The sequence below is a fragment of the Sardina pilchardus genome, chromosome 2, assembly GCF_963854185.1.
Source record: "Sardina pilchardus chromosome 2, fSarPil1.1, whole genome shotgun sequence".
NCBI lineage: Eukaryota > Metazoa > Chordata > Actinopteri > Clupeiformes > Clupeidae > Sardina > Sardina pilchardus.
In genome coordinates, this window is record NC_084995.1 from 937,260 (window position 1) to 955,823 (window position 18,564).

General features: G+C 51.1%; 28 non-coding genes across 28 annotated transcripts; all 28 read left to right on the forward strand.

Annotated features, from left to right (window-relative positions):
• The first annotated feature begins 395 nt into the window (after window positions 1–395).
• LOC134075582 (U2 spliceosomal RNA) lies at window positions 396–586 on the forward strand. Its single transcript, XR_009938321.1, has one exon. It is a non-coding gene; the product is annotated as a U2 spliceosomal RNA (small nuclear RNA).
• A 470-nt stretch (window positions 587–1,056) lies between these two features.
• On the forward strand, window positions 1,057–1,247 carry LOC134075583 (U2 spliceosomal RNA). The gene has a single exon (XR_009938322.1). It is a non-coding gene; the product is annotated as a U2 spliceosomal RNA (small nuclear RNA).
• A 470-nt stretch (window positions 1,248–1,717) lies between these two features.
• Window positions 1,718–1,908, forward strand: LOC134075584 (U2 spliceosomal RNA). Its single transcript, XR_009938323.1, has one exon. It is a non-coding gene; the product is annotated as a U2 spliceosomal RNA (small nuclear RNA).
• Window positions 1,909–2,378: 470 nt separating this feature from the next.
• On the forward strand, window positions 2,379–2,569 carry LOC134075585 (U2 spliceosomal RNA). Its single transcript, XR_009938324.1, has one exon. It is a non-coding gene; the product is annotated as a U2 spliceosomal RNA (small nuclear RNA).
• Window positions 2,570–3,039: 470 nt separating this feature from the next.
• Window positions 3,040–3,230, forward strand: LOC134075587 (U2 spliceosomal RNA). Its single transcript, XR_009938326.1, has one exon. It is a non-coding gene; the product is annotated as a U2 spliceosomal RNA (small nuclear RNA).
• Window positions 3,231–3,700: 470 nt separating this feature from the next.
• LOC134075588 (U2 spliceosomal RNA) lies at window positions 3,701–3,891 on the forward strand. Its single transcript, XR_009938327.1, has one exon. It is a non-coding gene; the product is annotated as a U2 spliceosomal RNA (small nuclear RNA).
• Window positions 3,892–4,361: 470 nt separating this feature from the next.
• Window positions 4,362–4,552, forward strand: LOC134075589 (U2 spliceosomal RNA). Its single transcript, XR_009938328.1, has one exon. It is a non-coding gene; the product is annotated as a U2 spliceosomal RNA (small nuclear RNA).
• A 470-nt stretch (window positions 4,553–5,022) lies between these two features.
• LOC134075719 (U2 spliceosomal RNA) lies at window positions 5,023–5,214 on the forward strand. Its single transcript, XR_009938453.1, has one exon. It is a non-coding gene; the product is annotated as a U2 spliceosomal RNA (small nuclear RNA).
• Window positions 5,215–5,684: 470 nt separating this feature from the next.
• Window positions 5,685–5,875, forward strand: LOC134075590 (U2 spliceosomal RNA). The gene has a single exon (XR_009938329.1). It is a non-coding gene; the product is annotated as a U2 spliceosomal RNA (small nuclear RNA).
• A 470-nt stretch (window positions 5,876–6,345) lies between these two features.
• On the forward strand, window positions 6,346–6,536 carry LOC134075591 (U2 spliceosomal RNA). The gene has a single exon (XR_009938330.1). It is a non-coding gene; the product is annotated as a U2 spliceosomal RNA (small nuclear RNA).
• A 470-nt stretch (window positions 6,537–7,006) lies between these two features.
• LOC134075592 (U2 spliceosomal RNA) lies at window positions 7,007–7,197 on the forward strand. The gene has a single exon (XR_009938331.1). It is a non-coding gene; the product is annotated as a U2 spliceosomal RNA (small nuclear RNA).
• A 470-nt stretch (window positions 7,198–7,667) lies between these two features.
• On the forward strand, window positions 7,668–7,858 carry LOC134075593 (U2 spliceosomal RNA). Its single transcript, XR_009938332.1, has one exon. It is a non-coding gene; the product is annotated as a U2 spliceosomal RNA (small nuclear RNA).
• Window positions 7,859–8,328: 470 nt separating this feature from the next.
• LOC134075594 (U2 spliceosomal RNA) lies at window positions 8,329–8,519 on the forward strand. The gene has a single exon (XR_009938333.1). It is a non-coding gene; the product is annotated as a U2 spliceosomal RNA (small nuclear RNA).
• A 468-nt stretch (window positions 8,520–8,987) lies between these two features.
• LOC134075595 (U2 spliceosomal RNA) lies at window positions 8,988–9,178 on the forward strand. Its single transcript, XR_009938334.1, has one exon. It is a non-coding gene; the product is annotated as a U2 spliceosomal RNA (small nuclear RNA).
• A 470-nt stretch (window positions 9,179–9,648) lies between these two features.
• On the forward strand, window positions 9,649–9,839 carry LOC134075596 (U2 spliceosomal RNA). The gene has a single exon (XR_009938335.1). It is a non-coding gene; the product is annotated as a U2 spliceosomal RNA (small nuclear RNA).
• Window positions 9,840–10,309: 470 nt separating this feature from the next.
• Window positions 10,310–10,500, forward strand: LOC134075598 (U2 spliceosomal RNA). Its single transcript, XR_009938337.1, has one exon. It is a non-coding gene; the product is annotated as a U2 spliceosomal RNA (small nuclear RNA).
• Window positions 10,501–10,970: 470 nt separating this feature from the next.
• Window positions 10,971–11,161, forward strand: LOC134075599 (U2 spliceosomal RNA). Its single transcript, XR_009938338.1, has one exon. It is a non-coding gene; the product is annotated as a U2 spliceosomal RNA (small nuclear RNA).
• A 470-nt stretch (window positions 11,162–11,631) lies between these two features.
• On the forward strand, window positions 11,632–11,822 carry LOC134075600 (U2 spliceosomal RNA). Its single transcript, XR_009938339.1, has one exon. It is a non-coding gene; the product is annotated as a U2 spliceosomal RNA (small nuclear RNA).
• Window positions 11,823–12,291: 469 nt separating this feature from the next.
• Window positions 12,292–12,482, forward strand: LOC134075601 (U2 spliceosomal RNA). The gene has a single exon (XR_009938340.1). It is a non-coding gene; the product is annotated as a U2 spliceosomal RNA (small nuclear RNA).
• Window positions 12,483–12,952: 470 nt separating this feature from the next.
• LOC134075602 (U2 spliceosomal RNA) lies at window positions 12,953–13,143 on the forward strand. The gene has a single exon (XR_009938341.1). It is a non-coding gene; the product is annotated as a U2 spliceosomal RNA (small nuclear RNA).
• Window positions 13,144–13,613: 470 nt separating this feature from the next.
• On the forward strand, window positions 13,614–13,804 carry LOC134075603 (U2 spliceosomal RNA). Its single transcript, XR_009938342.1, has one exon. It is a non-coding gene; the product is annotated as a U2 spliceosomal RNA (small nuclear RNA).
• Window positions 13,805–14,274: 470 nt separating this feature from the next.
• Window positions 14,275–14,465, forward strand: LOC134075604 (U2 spliceosomal RNA). Its single transcript, XR_009938343.1, has one exon. It is a non-coding gene; the product is annotated as a U2 spliceosomal RNA (small nuclear RNA).
• A 470-nt stretch (window positions 14,466–14,935) lies between these two features.
• LOC134075605 (U2 spliceosomal RNA) lies at window positions 14,936–15,126 on the forward strand. The gene has a single exon (XR_009938344.1). It is a non-coding gene; the product is annotated as a U2 spliceosomal RNA (small nuclear RNA).
• A 470-nt stretch (window positions 15,127–15,596) lies between these two features.
• Window positions 15,597–15,787, forward strand: LOC134075606 (U2 spliceosomal RNA). The gene has a single exon (XR_009938345.1). It is a non-coding gene; the product is annotated as a U2 spliceosomal RNA (small nuclear RNA).
• Window positions 15,788–16,257: 470 nt separating this feature from the next.
• LOC134075607 (U2 spliceosomal RNA) lies at window positions 16,258–16,448 on the forward strand. Its single transcript, XR_009938346.1, has one exon. It is a non-coding gene; the product is annotated as a U2 spliceosomal RNA (small nuclear RNA).
• A 470-nt stretch (window positions 16,449–16,918) lies between these two features.
• Window positions 16,919–17,109, forward strand: LOC134075610 (U2 spliceosomal RNA). Its single transcript, XR_009938348.1, has one exon. It is a non-coding gene; the product is annotated as a U2 spliceosomal RNA (small nuclear RNA).
• Window positions 17,110–17,579: 470 nt separating this feature from the next.
• On the forward strand, window positions 17,580–17,770 carry LOC134075611 (U2 spliceosomal RNA). The gene has a single exon (XR_009938349.1). It is a non-coding gene; the product is annotated as a U2 spliceosomal RNA (small nuclear RNA).
• Window positions 17,771–18,240: 470 nt separating this feature from the next.
• Window positions 18,241–18,431, forward strand: LOC134075612 (U2 spliceosomal RNA). The gene has a single exon (XR_009938350.1). It is a non-coding gene; the product is annotated as a U2 spliceosomal RNA (small nuclear RNA).
• Window positions 18,432–18,564: the final 133 nt, after the last annotated feature.

An 18,564-nucleotide genomic window follows, 5' to 3' on the forward strand; every position in this document is an offset into this window, starting at 1 on the left:
AACACAAGAACCCTCTCTCCCAGGTCTCTACCTCCCTTTTCGCCCGCTGTTGCGTTTTCCCGCTCTTTTTCTCTTTTTTTTTTTTTTTTTTTTTTTTTTTAAATGATGTATTTATTTATCTGTCTGTCTGTCTGTCTGTCTGTCTGTCTGTCTGTCTGTCTGTCTGTCTGTCTGTCTGTCTGTCTGTCTGTCTGTCTGTCTGTGGAACTAACTCTCTCGTCTGCTGTCTCCTAGGAAATCCGACTGCGCAGGCGCCAGACCAGACCACGAGGCCTCTCGCCCGAGTCCGGCGGTCATCCGGCGGTCAGCGTTCTTCTCTTGCCCCGCCCCTCCGCGGAGTACCGGCGTCTGGTGAGTCGCCCGGGGGGCCGCCGGACCCCGTACGGTCGAGGGGTATCGCTTCTCGGCCTTTTGGCTAAGATCAAGTGTAGTATCTGTTCTTATCAGTTTAATATCTGATACGTCCTCTACCCGAGGACTATATATTAATCTGATTTTTGGAACAGGGAGACGGAAGAGGGGCTTGCTCCGTCCGCTCCACGCATCGACCTGGTATTGCAGTGACTCCAGGAACGGTGCACATCTCTTTGAATGTTGAAGAAAAGAACCCAAGAACCCAAGAACCCAAGAACCCAAGAACCCAAGAACACAAGAACACAAGAACACAAGAACCCTCTCTCCCAGGTCTCTACCTCCCTTTTCGCCCGCTGTTGCGTTTTCCCGCTCTTTTTCTCTTTTTTTTTTTTTTTTTTTTTTTTTTTAAATGATGTATTTATTTATCTGTCTGTCTGTCTGTCTGTCTGTCTGTCTGTCTGTCTGTCTGTCTGTCTGTCTGTCTGTCTGTCTGTCTGTCTGTCTGTCTGTGGAACTAACTCTCTCGTCTGCTGTCTCCTAGGAAATCCGACTGCGCAGGCGCCAGACCAGACCACGAGGCCTCTCGCCCGAGTCCGGCGGTCATCCGGCGGTCAGCGTTCTTCTCTTGCCCCGCCCCTCCGCGGAGTACCGGCGTCTGGTGAGTCGCCCGGGGGGCCGCCGGACCCCGTACGGTCGAGGGGTATCGCTTCTCGGCCTTTTGGCTAAGATCAAGTGTAGTATCTGTTCTTATCAGTTTAATATCTGATACGTCCTCTACCCGAGGACTATATATTAATCTGATTTTTGGAACAGGGAGACGGAAGAGGGGCTTGCTCCGTCCGCTCCACGCATCGACCTGGTATTGCAGTGACTCCAGGAACGGTGCACATCTCTTTGAATGTTGAAGAAAAGAACCCAAGAACCCAAGAACCCAAGAACCCAAGAACCCAAGAACACAAGAACACAAGAACACAAGAACCCTCTCTCCCAGGTCTCTACCTCCCTTTTCGCCCGCTGTTGCGTTTTCCCGCTCTTTTTCTCTTTTTTTTTTTTTTTTTTTTTTTTTTTAAATGATGTATTTATTTATCTGTCTGTCTGTCTGTCTGTCTGTCTGTCTGTCTGTCTGTCTGTCTGTCTGTCTGTCTGTCTGTCTGTCTGTCTGTCTGTCTGTGGAACTAACTCTCTCGTCTGCTGTCTCCTAGGAAATCCGACTGCGCAGGCGCCAGACCAGACCACGAGGCCTCTCGCCCGAGTCCGGCGGTCATCCGGCGGTCAGCGTTCTTCTCTTGCCCCGCCCCTCCGCGGAGTACCGGCGTCTGGTGAGTCGCCCGGGGGGCCGCCGGACCCCGTACGGTCGAGGGGTATCGCTTCTCGGCCTTTTGGCTAAGATCAAGTGTAGTATCTGTTCTTATCAGTTTAATATCTGATACGTCCTCTACCCGAGGACTATATATTAATCTGATTTTTGGAACAGGGAGACGGAAGAGGGGCTTGCTCCGTCCGCTCCACGCATCGACCTGGTATTGCAGTGACTCCAGGAACGGTGCACATCTCTTTGAATGTTGAAGAAAAGAACCCAAGAACCCAAGAACCCAAGAACCCAAGAACCCAAGAACACAAGAACACAAGAACACAAGAACCCTCTCTCCCAGGTCTCTACCTCCCTTTTCGCCCGCTGTTGCGTTTTCCCGCTCTTTTTCTCTTTTTTTTTTTTTTTTTTTTTTTTTTTAAATGATGTATTTATTTATCTGTCTGTCTGTCTGTCTGTCTGTCTGTCTGTCTGTCTGTCTGTCTGTCTGTCTGTCTGTCTGTCTGTCTGTCTGTCTGTCTGTGGAACTAACTCTCTCGTCTGCTGTCTCCTAGGAAATCCGACTGCGCAGGCGCCAGACCAGACCACGAGGCCTCTCGCCCGAGTCCGGCGGTCATCCGGCGGTCAGCGTTCTTCTCTTGCCCCGCCCCTCCGCGGAGTACCGGCGTCTGGTGAGTCGCCCGGGGGGCCGCCGGACCCCGTACGGTCGAGGGGTATCGCTTCTCGGCCTTTTGGCTAAGATCAAGTGTAGTATCTGTTCTTATCAGTTTAATATCTGATACGTCCTCTACCCGAGGACTATATATTAATCTGATTTTTGGAACAGGGAGACGGAAGAGGGGCTTGCTCCGTCCGCTCCACGCATCGACCTGGTATTGCAGTGACTCCAGGAACGGTGCACATCTCTTTGAATGTTGAAGAAAAGAACCCAAGAACCCAAGAACCCAAGAACCCAAGAACCCAAGAACACAAGAACACAAGAACACAAGAACCCTCTCTCCCAGGTCTCTACCTCCCTTTTCGCCCGCTGTTGCGTTTTCCCGCTCTTTTTCTCTTTTTTTTTTTTTTTTTTTTTTTTTTTAAATGATGTATTTATTTATCTGTCTGTCTGTCTGTCTGTCTGTCTGTCTGTCTGTCTGTCTGTCTGTCTGTCTGTCTGTCTGTCTGTCTGTCTGTCTGTCTGTGGAACTAACTCTCTCGTCTGCTGTCTCCTAGGAAATCCGACTGCGCAGGCGCCAGACCAGACCACGAGGCCTCTCGCCCGAGTCCGGCGGTCATCCGGCGGTCAGCGTTCTTCTCTTGCCCCGCCCCTCCGCGGAGTACCGGCGTCTGGTGAGTCGCCCGGGGGGCCGCCGGACCCCGTACGGTCGAGGGGTATCGCTTCTCGGCCTTTTGGCTAAGATCAAGTGTAGTATCTGTTCTTATCAGTTTAATATCTGATACGTCCTCTACCCGAGGACTATATATTAATCTGATTTTTGGAACAGGGAGACGGAAGAGGGGCTTGCTCCGTCCGCTCCACGCATCGACCTGGTATTGCAGTGACTCCAGGAACGGTGCACATCTCTTTGAATGTTGAAGAAAAGAACCCAAGAACCCAAGAACCCAAGAACCCAAGAACCCAAGAACACAAGAACACAAGAACACAAGAACCCTCTCTCCCAGGTCTCTACCTCCCTTTTCGCCCGCTGTTGCGTTTTCCCGCTCTTTTTCTCTTTTTTTTTTTTTTTTTTTTTTTTTTTAAATGATGTATTTATTTATCTGTCTGTCTGTCTGTCTGTCTGTCTGTCTGTCTGTCTGTCTGTCTGTCTGTCTGTCTGTCTGTCTGTCTGTCTGTCTGTCTGTGGAACTAACTCTCTCGTCTGCTGTCTCCTAGGAAATCCGACTGCGCAGGCGCCAGACCAGACCACGAGGCCTCTCGCCCGAGTCCGGCGGTCATCCGGCGGTCAGCGTTCTTCTCTTGCCCCGCCCCTCCGCGGAGTACCGGCGTCTGGTGAGTCGCCCGGGGGGCCGCCGGACCCCGTACGGTCGAGGGGTATCGCTTCTCGGCCTTTTGGCTAAGATCAAGTGTAGTATCTGTTCTTATCAGTTTAATATCTGATACGTCCTCTACCCGAGGACTATATATTAATCTGATTTTTGGAACAGGGAGACGGAAGAGGGGCTTGCTCCGTCCGCTCCACGCATCGACCTGGTATTGCAGTGACTCCAGGAACGGTGCACATCTCTTTGAATGTTGAAGAAAAGAACCCAAGAACCCAAGAACCCAAGAACCCAAGAACCCAAGAACACAAGAACACAAGAACACAAGAACCCTCTCTCCCAGGTCTCTACCTCCCTTTTCGCCCGCTGTTGCGTTTTCCCGCTCTTTTTCTCTTTTTTTTTTTTTTTTTTTTTTTTTTTAAATGATGTATTTATTTATCTGTCTGTCTGTCTGTCTGTCTGTCTGTCTGTCTGTCTGTCTGTCTGTCTGTCTGTCTGTCTGTCTGTCTGTCTGTCTGTCTGTGGAACTAACTCTCTCGTCTGCTGTCTCCTAGGAAATCCGACTGCGCAGGCGCCAGACCAGACCACGAGGCCTCTCGCCCGAGTCCGGCGGTCATCCGGCGGTCAGCGTTCTTCTCTTGCCCCGCCCCTCCGCGGAGTACCGGCGTCTGGTGAGTCGCCCGGGGGGCCGCCGGACCCCGTACGGTCGAGGGGTATCGCTTCTCGGCCTTTTGGCTAAGATCAAGTGTAGTATCTGTTCTTATCAGTTTAATATCTGATACGTCCTCTACCCGAGGACTATATATTAATCTGATTTTTGGAACAGGGAGACGGAAGAGGGGCTTGCTCCGTCCGCTCCACGCATCGACCTGGTATTGCAGTGACTCCAGGAACGGTGCACATCTCTTTGAATGTTGAAGAAAAGAACCCAAGAACCCAAGAACCCAAGAACCCAAGAACCCAAGAACACAAGAACACAAGAACACAAGAACCCTCTCTCCCAGGTCTCTACCTCCCTTTTCGCCCGCTGTTGCGTTTTCCCGCTCTTTTTCTCTTTTTTTTTTTTTTTTTTTTTTTTTTTAAATGATGTATTTATTTATCTGTCTGTCTGTCTGTCTGTCTGTCTGTCTGTCTGTCTGTCTGTCTGTCTGTCTGTCTGTCTGTCTGTCTGTCTGTCTGTCTGTGGAACTAACTCTCTCGTCTGCTGTCTCCTAGGAAATCCGACTGCGCAGGCGCCAGACCAGACCACGAGGCCTCTCGCCCGAGTCCGGCGGTCATCCGGCGGTCAGCGTTCTTCTCTTGCCCCGCCCCTCCGCGGAGTACCGGCGTCTGGTGAGTCGCCCGGGGGGCCGCCGGACCCCGTACGGTCGAGGGGTATCGCTTCTCGGCCTTTTGGCTAAGATCAAGTGTAGTATCTGTTCTTATCAGTTTAATATCTGGATACGTCCTCTACCCGAGGACTATATATTAATCTGATTTTTGGAACAGGGAGACGGAAGAGGGGCTTGCTCCGTCCGCTCCACGCATCGACCTGGTATTGCAGTGACTCCAGGAACGGTGCACATCTCTTTGAATGTTGAAGAAAAGAACCCAAGAACCCAAGAACCCAAGAACCCAAGAACCCAAGAACACAAGAACACAAGAACACAAGAACCCTCTCTCCCAGGTCTCTACCTCCCTTTTCGCCCGCTGTTGCGTTTTCCCGCTCTTTTTCTCTTTTTTTTTTTTTTTTTTTTTTTTTTTAAATGATGTATTTATTTATCTGTCTGTCTGTCTGTCTGTCTGTCTGTCTGTCTGTCTGTCTGTCTGTCTGTCTGTCTGTCTGTCTGTCTGTCTGTCTGTCTGTGGAACTAACTCTCTCGTCTGCTGTCTCCTAGGAAATCCGACTGCGCAGGCGCCAGACCAGACCACGAGGCCTCTCGCCCGAGTCCGGCGGTCATCCGGCGGTCAGCGTTCTTCTCTTGCCCCGCCCCTCCGCGGAGTACCGGCGTCTGGTGAGTCGCCCGGGGGGCCGCCGGACCCCGTACGGTCGAGGGGTATCGCTTCTCGGCCTTTTGGCTAAGATCAAGTGTAGTATCTGTTCTTATCAGTTTAATATCTGATACGTCCTCTACCCGAGGACTATATATTAATCTGATTTTTGGAACAGGGAGACGGAAGAGGGGCTTGCTCCGTCCGCTCCACGCATCGACCTGGTATTGCAGTGACTCCAGGAACGGTGCACATCTCTTTGAATGTTGAAGAAAAGAACCCAAGAACCCAAGAACCCAAGAACCCAAGAACCCAAGAACACAAGAACACAAGAACACAAGAACCCTCTCTCCCAGGTCTCTACCTCCCTTTTCGCCCGCTGTTGCGTTTTCCCGCTCTTTTTCTCTTTTTTTTTTTTTTTTTTTTTTTTTTTAAATGATGTATTTATTTATCTGTCTGTCTGTCTGTCTGTCTGTCTGTCTGTCTGTCTGTCTGTCTGTCTGTCTGTCTGTCTGTCTGTCTGTCTGTCTGTCTGTGGAACTAACTCTCTCGTCTGCTGTCTCCTAGGAAATCCGACTGCGCAGGCGCCAGACCAGACCACGAGGCCTCTCGCCCGAGTCCGGCGGTCATCCGGCGGTCAGCGTTCTTCTCTTGCCCCGCCCCTCCGCGGAGTACCGGCGTCTGGTGAGTCGCCCGGGGGGCCGCCGGACCCCGTACGGTCGAGGGGTATCGCTTCTCGGCCTTTTGGCTAAGATCAAGTGTAGTATCTGTTCTTATCAGTTTAATATCTGATACGTCCTCTACCCGAGGACTATATATTAATCTGATTTTTGGAACAGGGAGACGGAAGAGGGGCTTGCTCCGTCCGCTCCACGCATCGACCTGGTATTGCAGTGACTCCAGGAACGGTGCACATCTCTTTGAATGTTGAAGAAAAGAACCCAAGAACCCAAGAACCCAAGAACCCAAGAACCCAAGAACACAAGAACACAAGAACACAAGAACCCTCTCTCCCAGGTCTCTACCTCCCTTTTCGCCCGCTGTTGCGTTTTCCCGCTCTTTTTCTCTTTTTTTTTTTTTTTTTTTTTTTTTTTAAATGATGTATTTATTTATCTGTCTGTCTGTCTGTCTGTCTGTCTGTCTGTCTGTCTGTCTGTCTGTCTGTCTGTCTGTCTGTCTGTCTGTCTGTCTGTCTGTGGAACTAACTCTCTCGTCTGCTGTCTCCTAGGAAATCCGACTGCGCAGGCGCCAGACCAGACCACGAGGCCTCTCGCCCGAGTCCGGCGGTCATCCGGCGGTCAGCGTTCTTCTCTTGCCCCGCCCCTCCGCGGAGTACCGGCGTCTGGTGAGTCGCCCGGGGGGCCGCCGGACCCCGTACGGTCGAGGGGTATCGCTTCTCGGCCTTTTGGCTAAGATCAAGTGTAGTATCTGTTCTTATCAGTTTAATATCTGATACGTCCTCTACCCGAGGACTATATATTAATCTGATTTTTGGAACAGGGAGACGGAAGAGGGGCTTGCTCCGTCCGCTCCACGCATCGACCTGGTATTGCAGTGACTCCAGGAACGGTGCACATCTCTTTGAATGTTGAAGAAAAGAACCCAAGAACCCAAGAACCCAAGAACCCAAGAACCCAAGAACACAAGAACACAAGAACACAAGAACCCTCTCTCCCAGGTCTCTACCTCCCTTTTCGCCCGCTGTTGCGTTTTCCCGCTCTTTTTCTCTTTTTTTTTTTTTTTTTTTTTTTTTTTAAATGATGTATTTATTTATCTGTCTGTCTGTCTGTCTGTCTGTCTGTCTGTCTGTCTGTCTGTCTGTCTGTCTGTCTGTCTGTCTGTCTGTCTGTCTGTCTGTGGAACTAACTCTCTCGTCTGCTGTCTCCTAGGAAATCCGACTGCGCAGGCGCCAGACCAGACCACGAGGCCTCTCGCCCGAGTCCGGCGGTCATCCGGCGGTCAGCGTTCTTCTCTTGCCCCGCCCCTCCGCGGAGTACCGGCGTCTGGTGAGTCGCCCGGGGGGCCGCCGGACCCCGTACGGTCGAGGGGTATCGCTTCTCGGCCTTTTGGCTAAGATCAAGTGTAGTATCTGTTCTTATCAGTTTAATATCTGATACGTCCTCTACCCGAGGACTATATATTAATCTGATTTTTGGAACAGGGAGACGGAAGAGGGGCTTGCTCCGTCCGCTCCACGCATCGACCTGGTATTGCAGTGACTCCAGGAACGGTGCACATCTCTTTGAATGTTGAAGAAAAGAACCCAAGAACCCAAGAACCCAAGAACCCAAGAACCCAAGAACACAAGAACACAAGAACACAAGAACCCTCTCTCCCAGGTCTCTACCTCCCTTTTCGCCCGCTGTTGCGTTTTCCCGCTCTTTTTCTCTTTTTTTTTTTTTTTTTTTTTTTTTTTAAATGATGTATTTATTTATCTGTCTGTCTGTCTGTCTGTCTGTCTGTCTGTCTGTCTGTCTGTCTGTCTGTCTGTCTGTCTGTCTGTCTGTCTGTCTGTCTGTGGAACTAACTCTCTCGTCTGCTGTCTCCTAGGAAATCCGACTGCGCAGGCGCCAGACCAGACCACGAGGCCTCTCGCCCGAGTCCGGCGGTCATCCGGCGGTCAGCGTTCTTCTCTTGCCCCGCCCCTCCGCGGAGTACCGGCGTCTGGTGAGTCGCCCGGGGGGCCGCCGGACCCCGTACGGTCGAGGGGTATCGCTTCTCGGCCTTTTGGCTAAGATCAAGTGTAGTATCTGTTCTTATCAGTTTAATATCTGATACGTCCTCTACCCGAGGACTATATATTAATCTGATTTTTGGAACAGGGAGACGGAAGAGGGGCTTGCTCCGTCCGCTCCACGCATCGACCTGGTATTGCAGTGACTCCAGGAACGGTGCACATCTCTTTGAATGTTGAAGAAAAGAACCCAAGAACCCAAGAACCCAAGAACCCAAGAACCCAAGAACACAAGAACACAAGAACACAAGAACCCTCTCTCCCAGGTCTCTACCTCCCTTTTCGCCCGCTGTTGCGTTTTCCCGCTCTTTTTCTCTTTTTTTTTTTTTTTTTTTTTTTTTTTAAATGATGTATTTATTTATCTGTCTGTCTGTCTGTCTGTCTGTCTGTCTGTCTGTCTGTCTGTCTGTCTGTCTGTCTGTCTGTCTGTCTGTCTGTCTGTCTGGAACTAACTCTCTCGTCTGCTGTCTCCTAGGAAATCCGACTGCGCAGGCGCCAGACCAGACCACGAGGCCTCTCGCCCGAGTCCGGCGGTCATCCGGCGGTCAGCGTTCTTCTCTTGCCCCGCCCCTCCGCGGAGTACCGGCGTCTGGTGAGTCGCCCGGGGGGCCGCCGGACCCCGTACGGTCGAGGGGTATCGCTTCTCGGCCTTTTGGCTAAGATCAAGTGTAGTATCTGTTCTTATCAGTTTAATATCTGATACGTCCTCTACCCGAGGACTATATATTAATCTGATTTTTGGAACAGGGAGACGGAAGAGGGGCTTGCTCCGTCCGCTCCACGCATCGACCTGGTATTGCAGTGACTCCAGGAACGGTGCACATCTCTTTGAATGTTGAAGAAAAGAACCCAAGAACCCAAGAACCCAAGAACCCAAGAACCCAAGAACACAAGAACACAAGAACACAAGAACCCTCTCTCCCAGGTCTCTACCTCCCTTTTCGCCCGCTGTTGCGTTTTCCCGCTCTTTTTCTCTTTTTTTTTTTTTTTTTTTTTTTTTTTAAATGATGTATTTATTTATCTGTCTGTCTGTCTGTCTGTCTGTCTGTCTGTCTGTCTGTCTGTCTGTCTGTCTGTCTGTCTGTCTGTCTGTCTGTCTGTCTGTGGAACTAACTCTCTCGTCTGCTGTCTCCTAGGAAATCCGACTGCGCAGGCGCCAGACCAGACCACGAGGCCTCTCGCCCGAGTCCGGCGGTCATCCGGCGGTCAGCGTTCTTCTCTTGCCCCGCCCCTCCGCGGAGTACCGGCGTCTGGTGAGTCGCCCGGGGGGCCGCCGGACCCCGTACGGTCGAGGGGTATCGCTTCTCGGCCTTTTGGCTAAGATCAAGTGTAGTATCTGTTCTTATCAGTTTAATATCTGATACGTCCTCTACCCGAGGACTATATATTAATCTGATTTTTGGAACAGGGAGACGGAAGAGGGGCTTGCTCCGTCCGCTCCACGCATCGACCTGGTATTGCAGTGACTCCAGGAACGGTGCACATCTCTTTGAATGTTGAAGAAAAGAACCCAAGAACCCAAGAACCCAAGAACCCAAGAACCCAAGAACACAAGAACACAAGAACACAAGAACCCTCTCTCCCAGGTCTCTACCTCCCTTTTCGCCCGCTGTTGCGTTTTCCCGCTCTTTTTCTCTTTTTTTTTTTTTTTTTTTTTTTTTTTAAATGATGTATTTATTTATCTGTCTGTCTGTCTGTCTGTCTGTCTGTCTGTCTGTCTGTCTGTCTGTCTGTCTGTCTGTCTGTCTGTCTGTCTGTCTGTCTGTGGAACTAACTCTCTCGTCTGCTGTCTCCTAGGAAATCCGACTGCGCAGGCGCCAGACCAGACCACGAGGCCTCTCGCCCGAGTCCGGCGGTCATCCGGCGGTCAGCGTTCTTCTCTTGCCCCGCCCCTCCGCGGAGTACCGGCGTCTGGTGAGTCGCCCGGGGGGCCGCCGGACCCCGTACGGTCGAGGGGTATCGCTTCTCGGCCTTTTGGCTAAGATCAAGTGTAGTATCTGTTCTTATCAGTTTAATATCTGATACGTCCTCTACCCGAGGACTATATATTAATCTGATTTTTGGAACAGGGAGACGGAAGAGGGGCTTGCTCCGTCCGCTCCACGCATCGACCTGGTATTGCAGTGACTCCAGGAACGGTGCACATCTCTTTGAATGTTGAAGAAAAGAACCCAAGAACCCAAGAACCCAAGAACCCAAGAACCCAAGAACACAAGAACACAAGAACACAAGAACCCTCTCTCCCAGGTCTCTACCTCCCTTTTCGCCCGCTGTTGCGTTTTCCCGCTCTTTTTCTCTTTTTTTTTTTTTTTTTTTTTTTTTTTAAATGATGTATTTATTTATCTGTCTGTCTGTCTGTCTGTCTGTCTGTCTGTCTGTCTGTCTGTCTGTCTGTCTGTCTGTCTGTCTGTCTGTCTGTCTGTCTGTGGAACTAACTCTCTCGTCTGCTGTCTCCTAGGAAATCCGACTGCGCAGGCGCCAGACCAGACCACGAGGCCTCTCGCCCGAGTCCGGCGGTCATCCGGCGGTCAGCGTTCTTCTCTTGCCCCGCCCCTCCGCGGAGTACCGGCGTCTGGTGAGTCGCCCGGGGGGCCGCCGGACCCCGTACGGTCGAGGGGTATCGCTTCTCGGCCTTTTGGCTAAGATCAAGTGTAGTATCTGTTCTTATCAGTTTAATATCTGATACGTCCTCTACCCGAGGACTATATATTAATCTGATTTTTGGAACAGGGAGACGGAAGAGGGGCTTGCTCCGTCCGCTCCACGCATCGACCTGGTATTGCAGTGACTCCAGGAACGGTGCACATCTCTTTGAATGTTGAAGAAAAGAACCCAAGAACCCAAGAACCCAAGAACCCAAGAACCCAAGAACACAAGAACACAAGAACACAAGAACCCTCTCTCCCAGGTCTCTACCTCCCTTTTCGCCCGCTGTTGCGTTTTCCCGCTCTTTTTCTCTTTTTTTTTTTTTTTTTTTTTTTTTTTAAATGATGTATTTATTTATCTGTCTGTCTGTCTGTCTGTCTGTCTGTCTGTCTGTCTGTCTGTCTGTCTGTCTGTCTGTCTGTCTGTCTGTCTGTCTGTCTGTGGAACTAACTCTCTCGTCTGCTGTCTCCTAGGAAATCCGACTGCGCAGGCGCCAGACCAGACCACGAGGCCTCTCGCCCGAGTCCGGCGGTCATCCGGCGGTCAGCGTTCTTCTCTTGCCCCGCCCCTCCGCGGAGTACCGGCGTCTGGTGAGTCGCCCGGGGGGCCGCCGGACCCCGTACGGTCGAGGGGTATCGCTTCTCGGCCTTTTGGCTAAGATCAAGTGTAGTATCTGTTCTTATCAGTTTAATATCTGATACGTCCTCTACCCGAGGACTATATATTAATCTGATTTTTGGAACAGGGAGACGGAAGAGGGGCTTGCTCCGTCCGCTCCACGCATCGACCTGGTATTGCAGTGACTCCAGGAACGGTGCACATCTCTTTGAATGTTGAAGAAAAGAACCCAAGAACCCAAGAACCCAAGAACCCAAGAACCCAAGAACACAAGAACACAAGAACACAAGAACCCTCTCTCCCAGGTCTCTACCTCCCTTTTCGCCCGCTGTTGCGTTTTCCCGCTCTTTTTCTCTTTTTTTTTTTTTTTTTTTTTTTTTTTAAATGATGTATTTATTTATCTGTCTGTCTGTCTGTCTGTCTGTCTGTCTGTCTGTCTGTCTGTCTGTCTGTCTGTCTGTCTGTCTGTCTGTCTGTCTGTCTGTGGAACTAACTCTCTCGTCTGCTGTCTCCTAGGAAATCCGACTGCGCAGGCGCCAGACCAGACCACGAGGCCTCTCGCCCGAGTCCGGCGGTCATCCGGCGGTCAGCGTTCTTCTCTTGCCCCGCCCCTCCGCGGAGTACCGGCGTCTGGTGAGTCGCCCGGGGGGCCGCCGGACCCGTACGGTCGAGGGGTATCGCTTCTCGGCCTTTTGGCTAAGATCAAGTGTAGTATCTGTTCTTATCAGTTTAATATCTGATACGTCCTCTACCCGAGGACTATATATTAATCTGATTTTTGGAACAGGGAGACGGAAGAGGGGCTTGCTCCGTCCGCTCCACGCATCGACCTGGTATTGCAGTGACTCCAGGAACGGTGCACATCTCTTTGAATGTTGAAGAAAAGAACCCAAGAACCCAAGAACCCAAGAACCCAAGAACCCAAGAACACAAGAACACAAGAACACAAGAACCCTCTCTCCCAGGTCTCTACCTCCCTTTTCGCCCGCTGTTGCGTTTTCCCGCTCTTTTTCTCTTTTTTTTTTTTTTTTTTTTTTTTTTTAAATGATGTATTTATTTATCTGTCTGTCTGTCTGTCTGTCTGTCTGTCTGTCTGTCTGTCTGTCTGTCTGTCTGTCTGTCTGTCTGTCTGTCTGTCTGTCTGTGGAACTAACTCTCTCGTCTGCTGTCTCCTAGGAAATCCGACTGCGCAGGCGCCAGACCAGACCACGAGGCCTCTCGCCCGAGTCCGGCGGTCATCCGGCGGTCAGCGTTCTTCTCTTGCCCCGCCCCTCCGCGGAGTACCGGCGTCTGGTGAGTCGCCCGGGGGGCCGCCGGACCCCGTACGGTCGAGGGGTATCGCTTCTCGGCCTTTTGGCTAAGATCAAGTGTAGTATCTGTTCTTATCAGTTTAATATCTGATACGTCCTCTACCCGAGGACTATATATTAATCTGATTTTTGGAACAGGGAGACGGAAGAGGGGCTTGCTCCGTCCGCTCCACGCATCGACCTGGTATTGCAGTGACTCCAGGAACGGTGCACATCTCTTTGAATGTTGAAGAAAAGAACCCAAGAACCCAAGAACCCAAGAACCCAAGAACCCAAGAACACAAGAACACAAGAACACAAGAACCCTCTCTCCCAGGTCTCTACCTCCCTTTTCGCCCGCTGTTGCGTTTTCCCGCTCTTTTTCTCTTTTTTTTTTTTTTTTTTTTTTTTTTTAAATGATGTATTTATTTATCTGTCTGTCTGTCTGTCTGTCTGTCTGTCTGTCTGTCTGTCTGTCTGTCTGTCTGTCTGTCTGTCTGTCTGTCTGTCTGTCTGTGGAACTAACTCTCTCGTCTGCTGTCTCCTAGGAAATCCGACTGCGCAGGCGCCAGACCAGACCACGAGGCCTCTCGCCCGAGTCCGGCGGTCATCCGGCGGTCAGCGTTCTTCTCTTGCCCCGCCCCTCCGCGGAGTACCGGCGTCTGGTGAGTCGCCCGGGGGGCCGCCGGACCCCGTACGGTCGAGGGGTATCGCTTCTCGGCCTTTTGGCTAAGATCAAGTGTAGTATCTGTTCTTATCAGTTTAATATCTGATACGTCCTCTACCCGAGGACTATATATTAATCTGATTTTTGGAACAGGGAGACGGAAGAGGGGCTTGCTCCGTCCGCTCCACGCATCGACCTGGTATTGCAGTGACTCCAGGAACGGTGCACATCTCTTTGAATGTTGAAGAAAAGAACCCAAGAACCCAAGAACCCAAGAACCCAAGAACCCAAGAACACAAGAACACAAGAACACAAGAACCCTCTCTCCCAGGTCTCTACCTCCCTTTTCGCCCGCTGTTGCGTTTTCCCGCTCTTTTTCTCTTTTTTTTTTTTTTTTTTTTTTTTTTTAAATGATGTATTTATTTATCTGTCTGTCTGTCTGTCTGTCTGTCTGTCTGTCTGTCTGTCTGTCTGTCTGTCTGTCTGTCTGTCTGTCTGTCTGTCTGTCTGTGGAACTAACTCTCTCGTCTGCTGTCTCCTAGGAAATCCGACTGCGCAGGCGCCAGACCAGACCACGAGGCCTCTCGCCCGAGTCCGGCGGTCATCCGGCGGTCAGCGTTCTTCTCTTGCCCCGCCCCTCCGCGGAGTACCGGCGTCTGGTGAGTCGCCCGGGGGGCCGCCGGACCCCGTACGGTCGAGGGGTATCGCTTCTCGGCCTTTTGGCTAAGATCAAGTGTAGTATCTGTTCTTATCAGTTTAATATCTGATACGTCCTCTACCCGAGGACTATATATTAATCTGATTTTTGGAACAGGGAGACGGAAGAGGGGCTTGCTCCGTCCGCTCCACGCATCGACCTGGTATTGCAGTGACTCCAGGAACGGTGCACATCTCTTTGAATGTTGAAGAAAAGAACCCAAGAACCCAAGAACCCAAGAACCCAAGAACCCAAGAACACAAGAACACAAGAACACAAGAACCCTCTCTCCCAGGTCTCTACCTCCCTTTTCGCCCGCTGTTGCGTTTTCCCGCTCTTTTTCTCTTTTTTTTTTTTTTTTTTTTTTTTTTTAAATGATGTATTTATTTATCTGTCTGTCTGTCTGTCTGTCTGTCTGTCTGTCTGTCTGTCTGTCTGTCTGTCTGTCTGTCTGTCTGTCTGTCTGTCTGTCTGTGGAACTAACTCTCTCGTCTGCTGTCTCCTAGGAAATCCGACTGCGCAGGCGCCAGACCAGACCACGAGGCCTCTCGCCCGAGTCCGGCGGTCATCCGGCGGTCAGCGTTCTTCTCTTGCCCCGCCCCTCCGCGGAGTACCGGCGTCTGGTGAGTCGCCCGGGGGGCCGCCGGACCCCGTACGGTCGAGGGGTATCGCTTCTCGGCCTTTTGGCTAAGATCAAGTGTAGTATCTGTTCTTATCAGTTTAATATCTGATACGTCCTCTACCCGAGGACTATATATTAATCTGATTTTTGGAACAGGGAGACGGAAGAGGGGCTTGCTCCGTCCGCTCCACGCATCGACCTGGTATTGCAGTGACTCCAGGAACGGTGCACATCTCTTTGAATGTTGAAGAAAAGAACCCAAGAACCCAAGAACCCAAGAACCCAAGAACCCAAGAACACAAGAACACAAGAACACAAGAACCCTCTCTCCCAGGTCTCTACCTCCCTTTTCGCCCGCTGTTGCGTTTTCCCGCTCTTTTTCTCTTTTTTTTTTTTTTTTTTTTTTTTTTTAAATGATGTATTTATTTATCTGTCTGTCTGTCTGTCTGTCTGTCTGTCTGTCTGTCTGTCTGTCTGTCTGTCTGTCTGTCTGTCTGTCTGTCTGTCTGTCTGTGGAACTAACTCTCTCGTCTGCTGTCTCCTAGGAAATCCGACTGCGCAGGCGCCAGACCAGACCACGAGGCCTCTCGCCCGAGTCCGGCGGTCATCCGGCGGTCAGCGTTCTTCTCTTGCCCCGCCCCTCCGCGGAGTACCGGCGTCTGGTGAGTCGCCCGGGGGGCCGCCGGACCCCGTACGGTCGAGGGGTATCGCTTCTCGGCCTTTTGGCTAAGATCAAGTGTAGTATCTGTTCTTATCAGTTTAATATCTGATACGTCCTCTACCCGAGGACTATATATTAATCTGATTTTTGGAACAGGGAGACGGAAGAGGGGCTTGCTCCGTCCGCTCCACGCATCGACCTGGTATTGCAGTGACTCCAGGAACGGTGCACATCTCTTTGAATGTTGAAGAAAAGAACCCAAGAACCCAAGAACCCAAGAACCCAAGAACCCAAGAACACAAGAACACAAGAACACAAGAACCCTCTCTCCCAGGTCTCTACCTCCCTTTTCGCCCGCTGTTGCGTTTTCCCGCTCTTTTTCTCTTTTTTTTTTTTTTTTTTTTTTTTTTTAAATGATGTATTTATTTATCTGTCTGTCTGTCTGTCTGTCTGTCTGTCTGTCTGTCTGTCTGTCTGTCTGTCTGTCTGTCTGTCTGTCTGTCTGTCTGTCTGTGGAACTAACTCTCTCGTCTGCTGTCTCCTAGGAAATCCGACTGCGCAGGCGCCAGACCAGACCACGAGGCCTCTCGCCCGAGTCCGGCGGTCATCCGGCGGTCAGCGTTCTTCTCTTGCCCCGCCCCTCCGCGGAGTACCGGCGTCTGGTGAGTCGCCCGGGGGGCCGCCGGACCCCGTACGGTCGAGGGGTATCGCTTCTCGGCCTTTTGGCTAAGATCAAGTGTAGTATCTGTTCTTATCAGTTTAATATCTGATACGTCCTCTACCCGAGGACTATATATTAATCTGATTTTTGGAACAGGGAGACGGAAGAGGGGCTTGCTCCGTCCGCTCCACGCATCGACCTGGTATTGCAGTGACTCCAGGAACGGTGCACATCTCTTTGAATGTTGAAGAAAAGAACCCAAGAACCCAAGAACCCAAGAACCCAAGAACCCAAGAACACAAGAACACAAGAACACAAGAACCCTCTCTCCCAGGTCTCTACCTCCCTTTTCGCCCGCTGTTGCGTTTTCCCGCTCTTTTTCTCTTTTTTTTTTTTTTTTTTTTTTTTTTTAAATGATGTATTTATTTATCTGTCTGTCTGTCTGTCTGTCTGTCTGTCTGTCTGTCTGTCTGTCTGTCTGTCTGTCTGTCTGTCTGTCTGTCTGTCTGTCTGTGGAACTAACTCTCTCGTCTGCTGTCTCCTAGGAAATCCGACTGCGCAGGCGCCAGACCAGACCACGAGGCCTCTCGCCCGAGTCCGGCGGTCATCCGGCGGTCAGCGTTCTTCTCTTGCCCCGCCCCTCCGCGGAGTACCGGCGTCTGGTGAGTCGCCCGGGGGGCCGCCGGACCCCGTACGGTCGAGGGGTATCGCTTCTCGGCCTTTTGGCTAAGATCAAGTGTAGTATCTGTTCTTATCAGTTTAATATCTGATACGTCCTCTACCCGAGGACTATATATTAATCTGATTTTTGGAACAGGGAGACGGAAGAGGGGCTTGCTCCGTCCGCTCCACGCATCGACCTGGTATTGCAGTGACTCCAGGAACGGTGCACATCTCTTTGAATGTTGAAGAAAAGAACCCAAGAACCCAAGAACCCAAGAACCCAAGAACCCAAGAACACAAGAACACAAGAACACAAGAACCCTCTCTCCCAGGTCTCTACCTCCCTTTTCGCCCGCTGTTGCGTTTTCCCGCTCTTTTTCTCTTTTTTTTTTTTTTTTTTTTTTTTTTTAAATGATGTATTTATTTATCTGTCTGTCTGTCTGTCTGTCTGTCTGTCTGTCTGTCTGTCTGTCTGTCTGTCTGTCTGTCTGTCTGTCTGTCTGTCTGTCTGTGGAACTAACTCTCTCGTCTGCTGTCTCCTAGGAAATCCGACTGCGCAGGCGCCAGACCAGACCACGAGGCCTCTCGCCCGAGTCCGGCGGTCATCCGGCGGTCAGCGTTCTTCTCTTGCCCCGCCCCTCCGCGGAGTACCGGCGTCTGGTGAGTCGCCCGGGGGGCCGCCGGACCCCGTACGGTCGAGGGGTATCGCTTCTCGGCCTTTTGGCTAAGATCAAGTGTAGTATCTGTTCTTATCAGTTTAATATCTGATACGTCCTCTACCCGAGGACTATATATTAATCTGATTTTTGGAACAGGGAGACGGAAGAGGGGCTTGCTCCGTCCGCTCCACGCATCGACCTGGTATTGCAGTGACTCCAGGAACGGTGCACATCTCTTTGAATGTTGAAGAAAAGAACCCAAGAACCCAAGAACCCAAGAACCCAAGAACCCAAGAACACAAGAACACAAGAACACAAGAACCCTCTCTCCCAGGTCTCTACCTCCCTTTTCGCCCGCTGTTGCGTTTTCCCGCTCTTTTTCTCTTTTTTTTTTTTTTTTTTTTTTTTTTTAAATGATGTATTTATTTATCTGTCTGTCTGTCTGTCTGTCTGTCTGTCTGTCTGTCTGTCTGTCTGTCTGTCTGTCTGTCTGTCTGTCTGTCTGTCTGTCTGTGGAACTAACTCTCTCGTCTGCTGTCTCCTAGGAAATCCGACTGCGCAGGCGCCAGACCAGACCACGAGGCCTCTCGCCCGAGTCCGGCGGTCATCCGGCGGTCAGCGTTCTTCTCTTGCCCCGCCCCTCCGCGGAGTACCGGCGTCTGGTGAGTCGCCCGGGGGGCCGCCGGACCCCGTACGGTCGAGGGGTATCGCTTCTCGGCCTTTTGGCTAAGATCAAGTGTAGTATCTGTTCTTATCAGTTTAATATCTGATACGTCCTCTACCCGAGGACTATATATTAATCTGATTTTTGGAACAGGGAGACGGAAGAGGGGCTTGCTCCGTCCGCTCCACGCATCGACCTGGTATTGCAGTGACTCCAGGAACGGTGCACATCTCTTTGAATGTTGAAGAAAAGAACCCAAGAACCCAAGAACCCAAGAACCCAAGAACCCAAGAACACAAGAACACAAGAACACAAGAACCCTCTCTCCCAGGTCTCTACCTCCCTTTTCGCCCGCTGTTGCGTTTT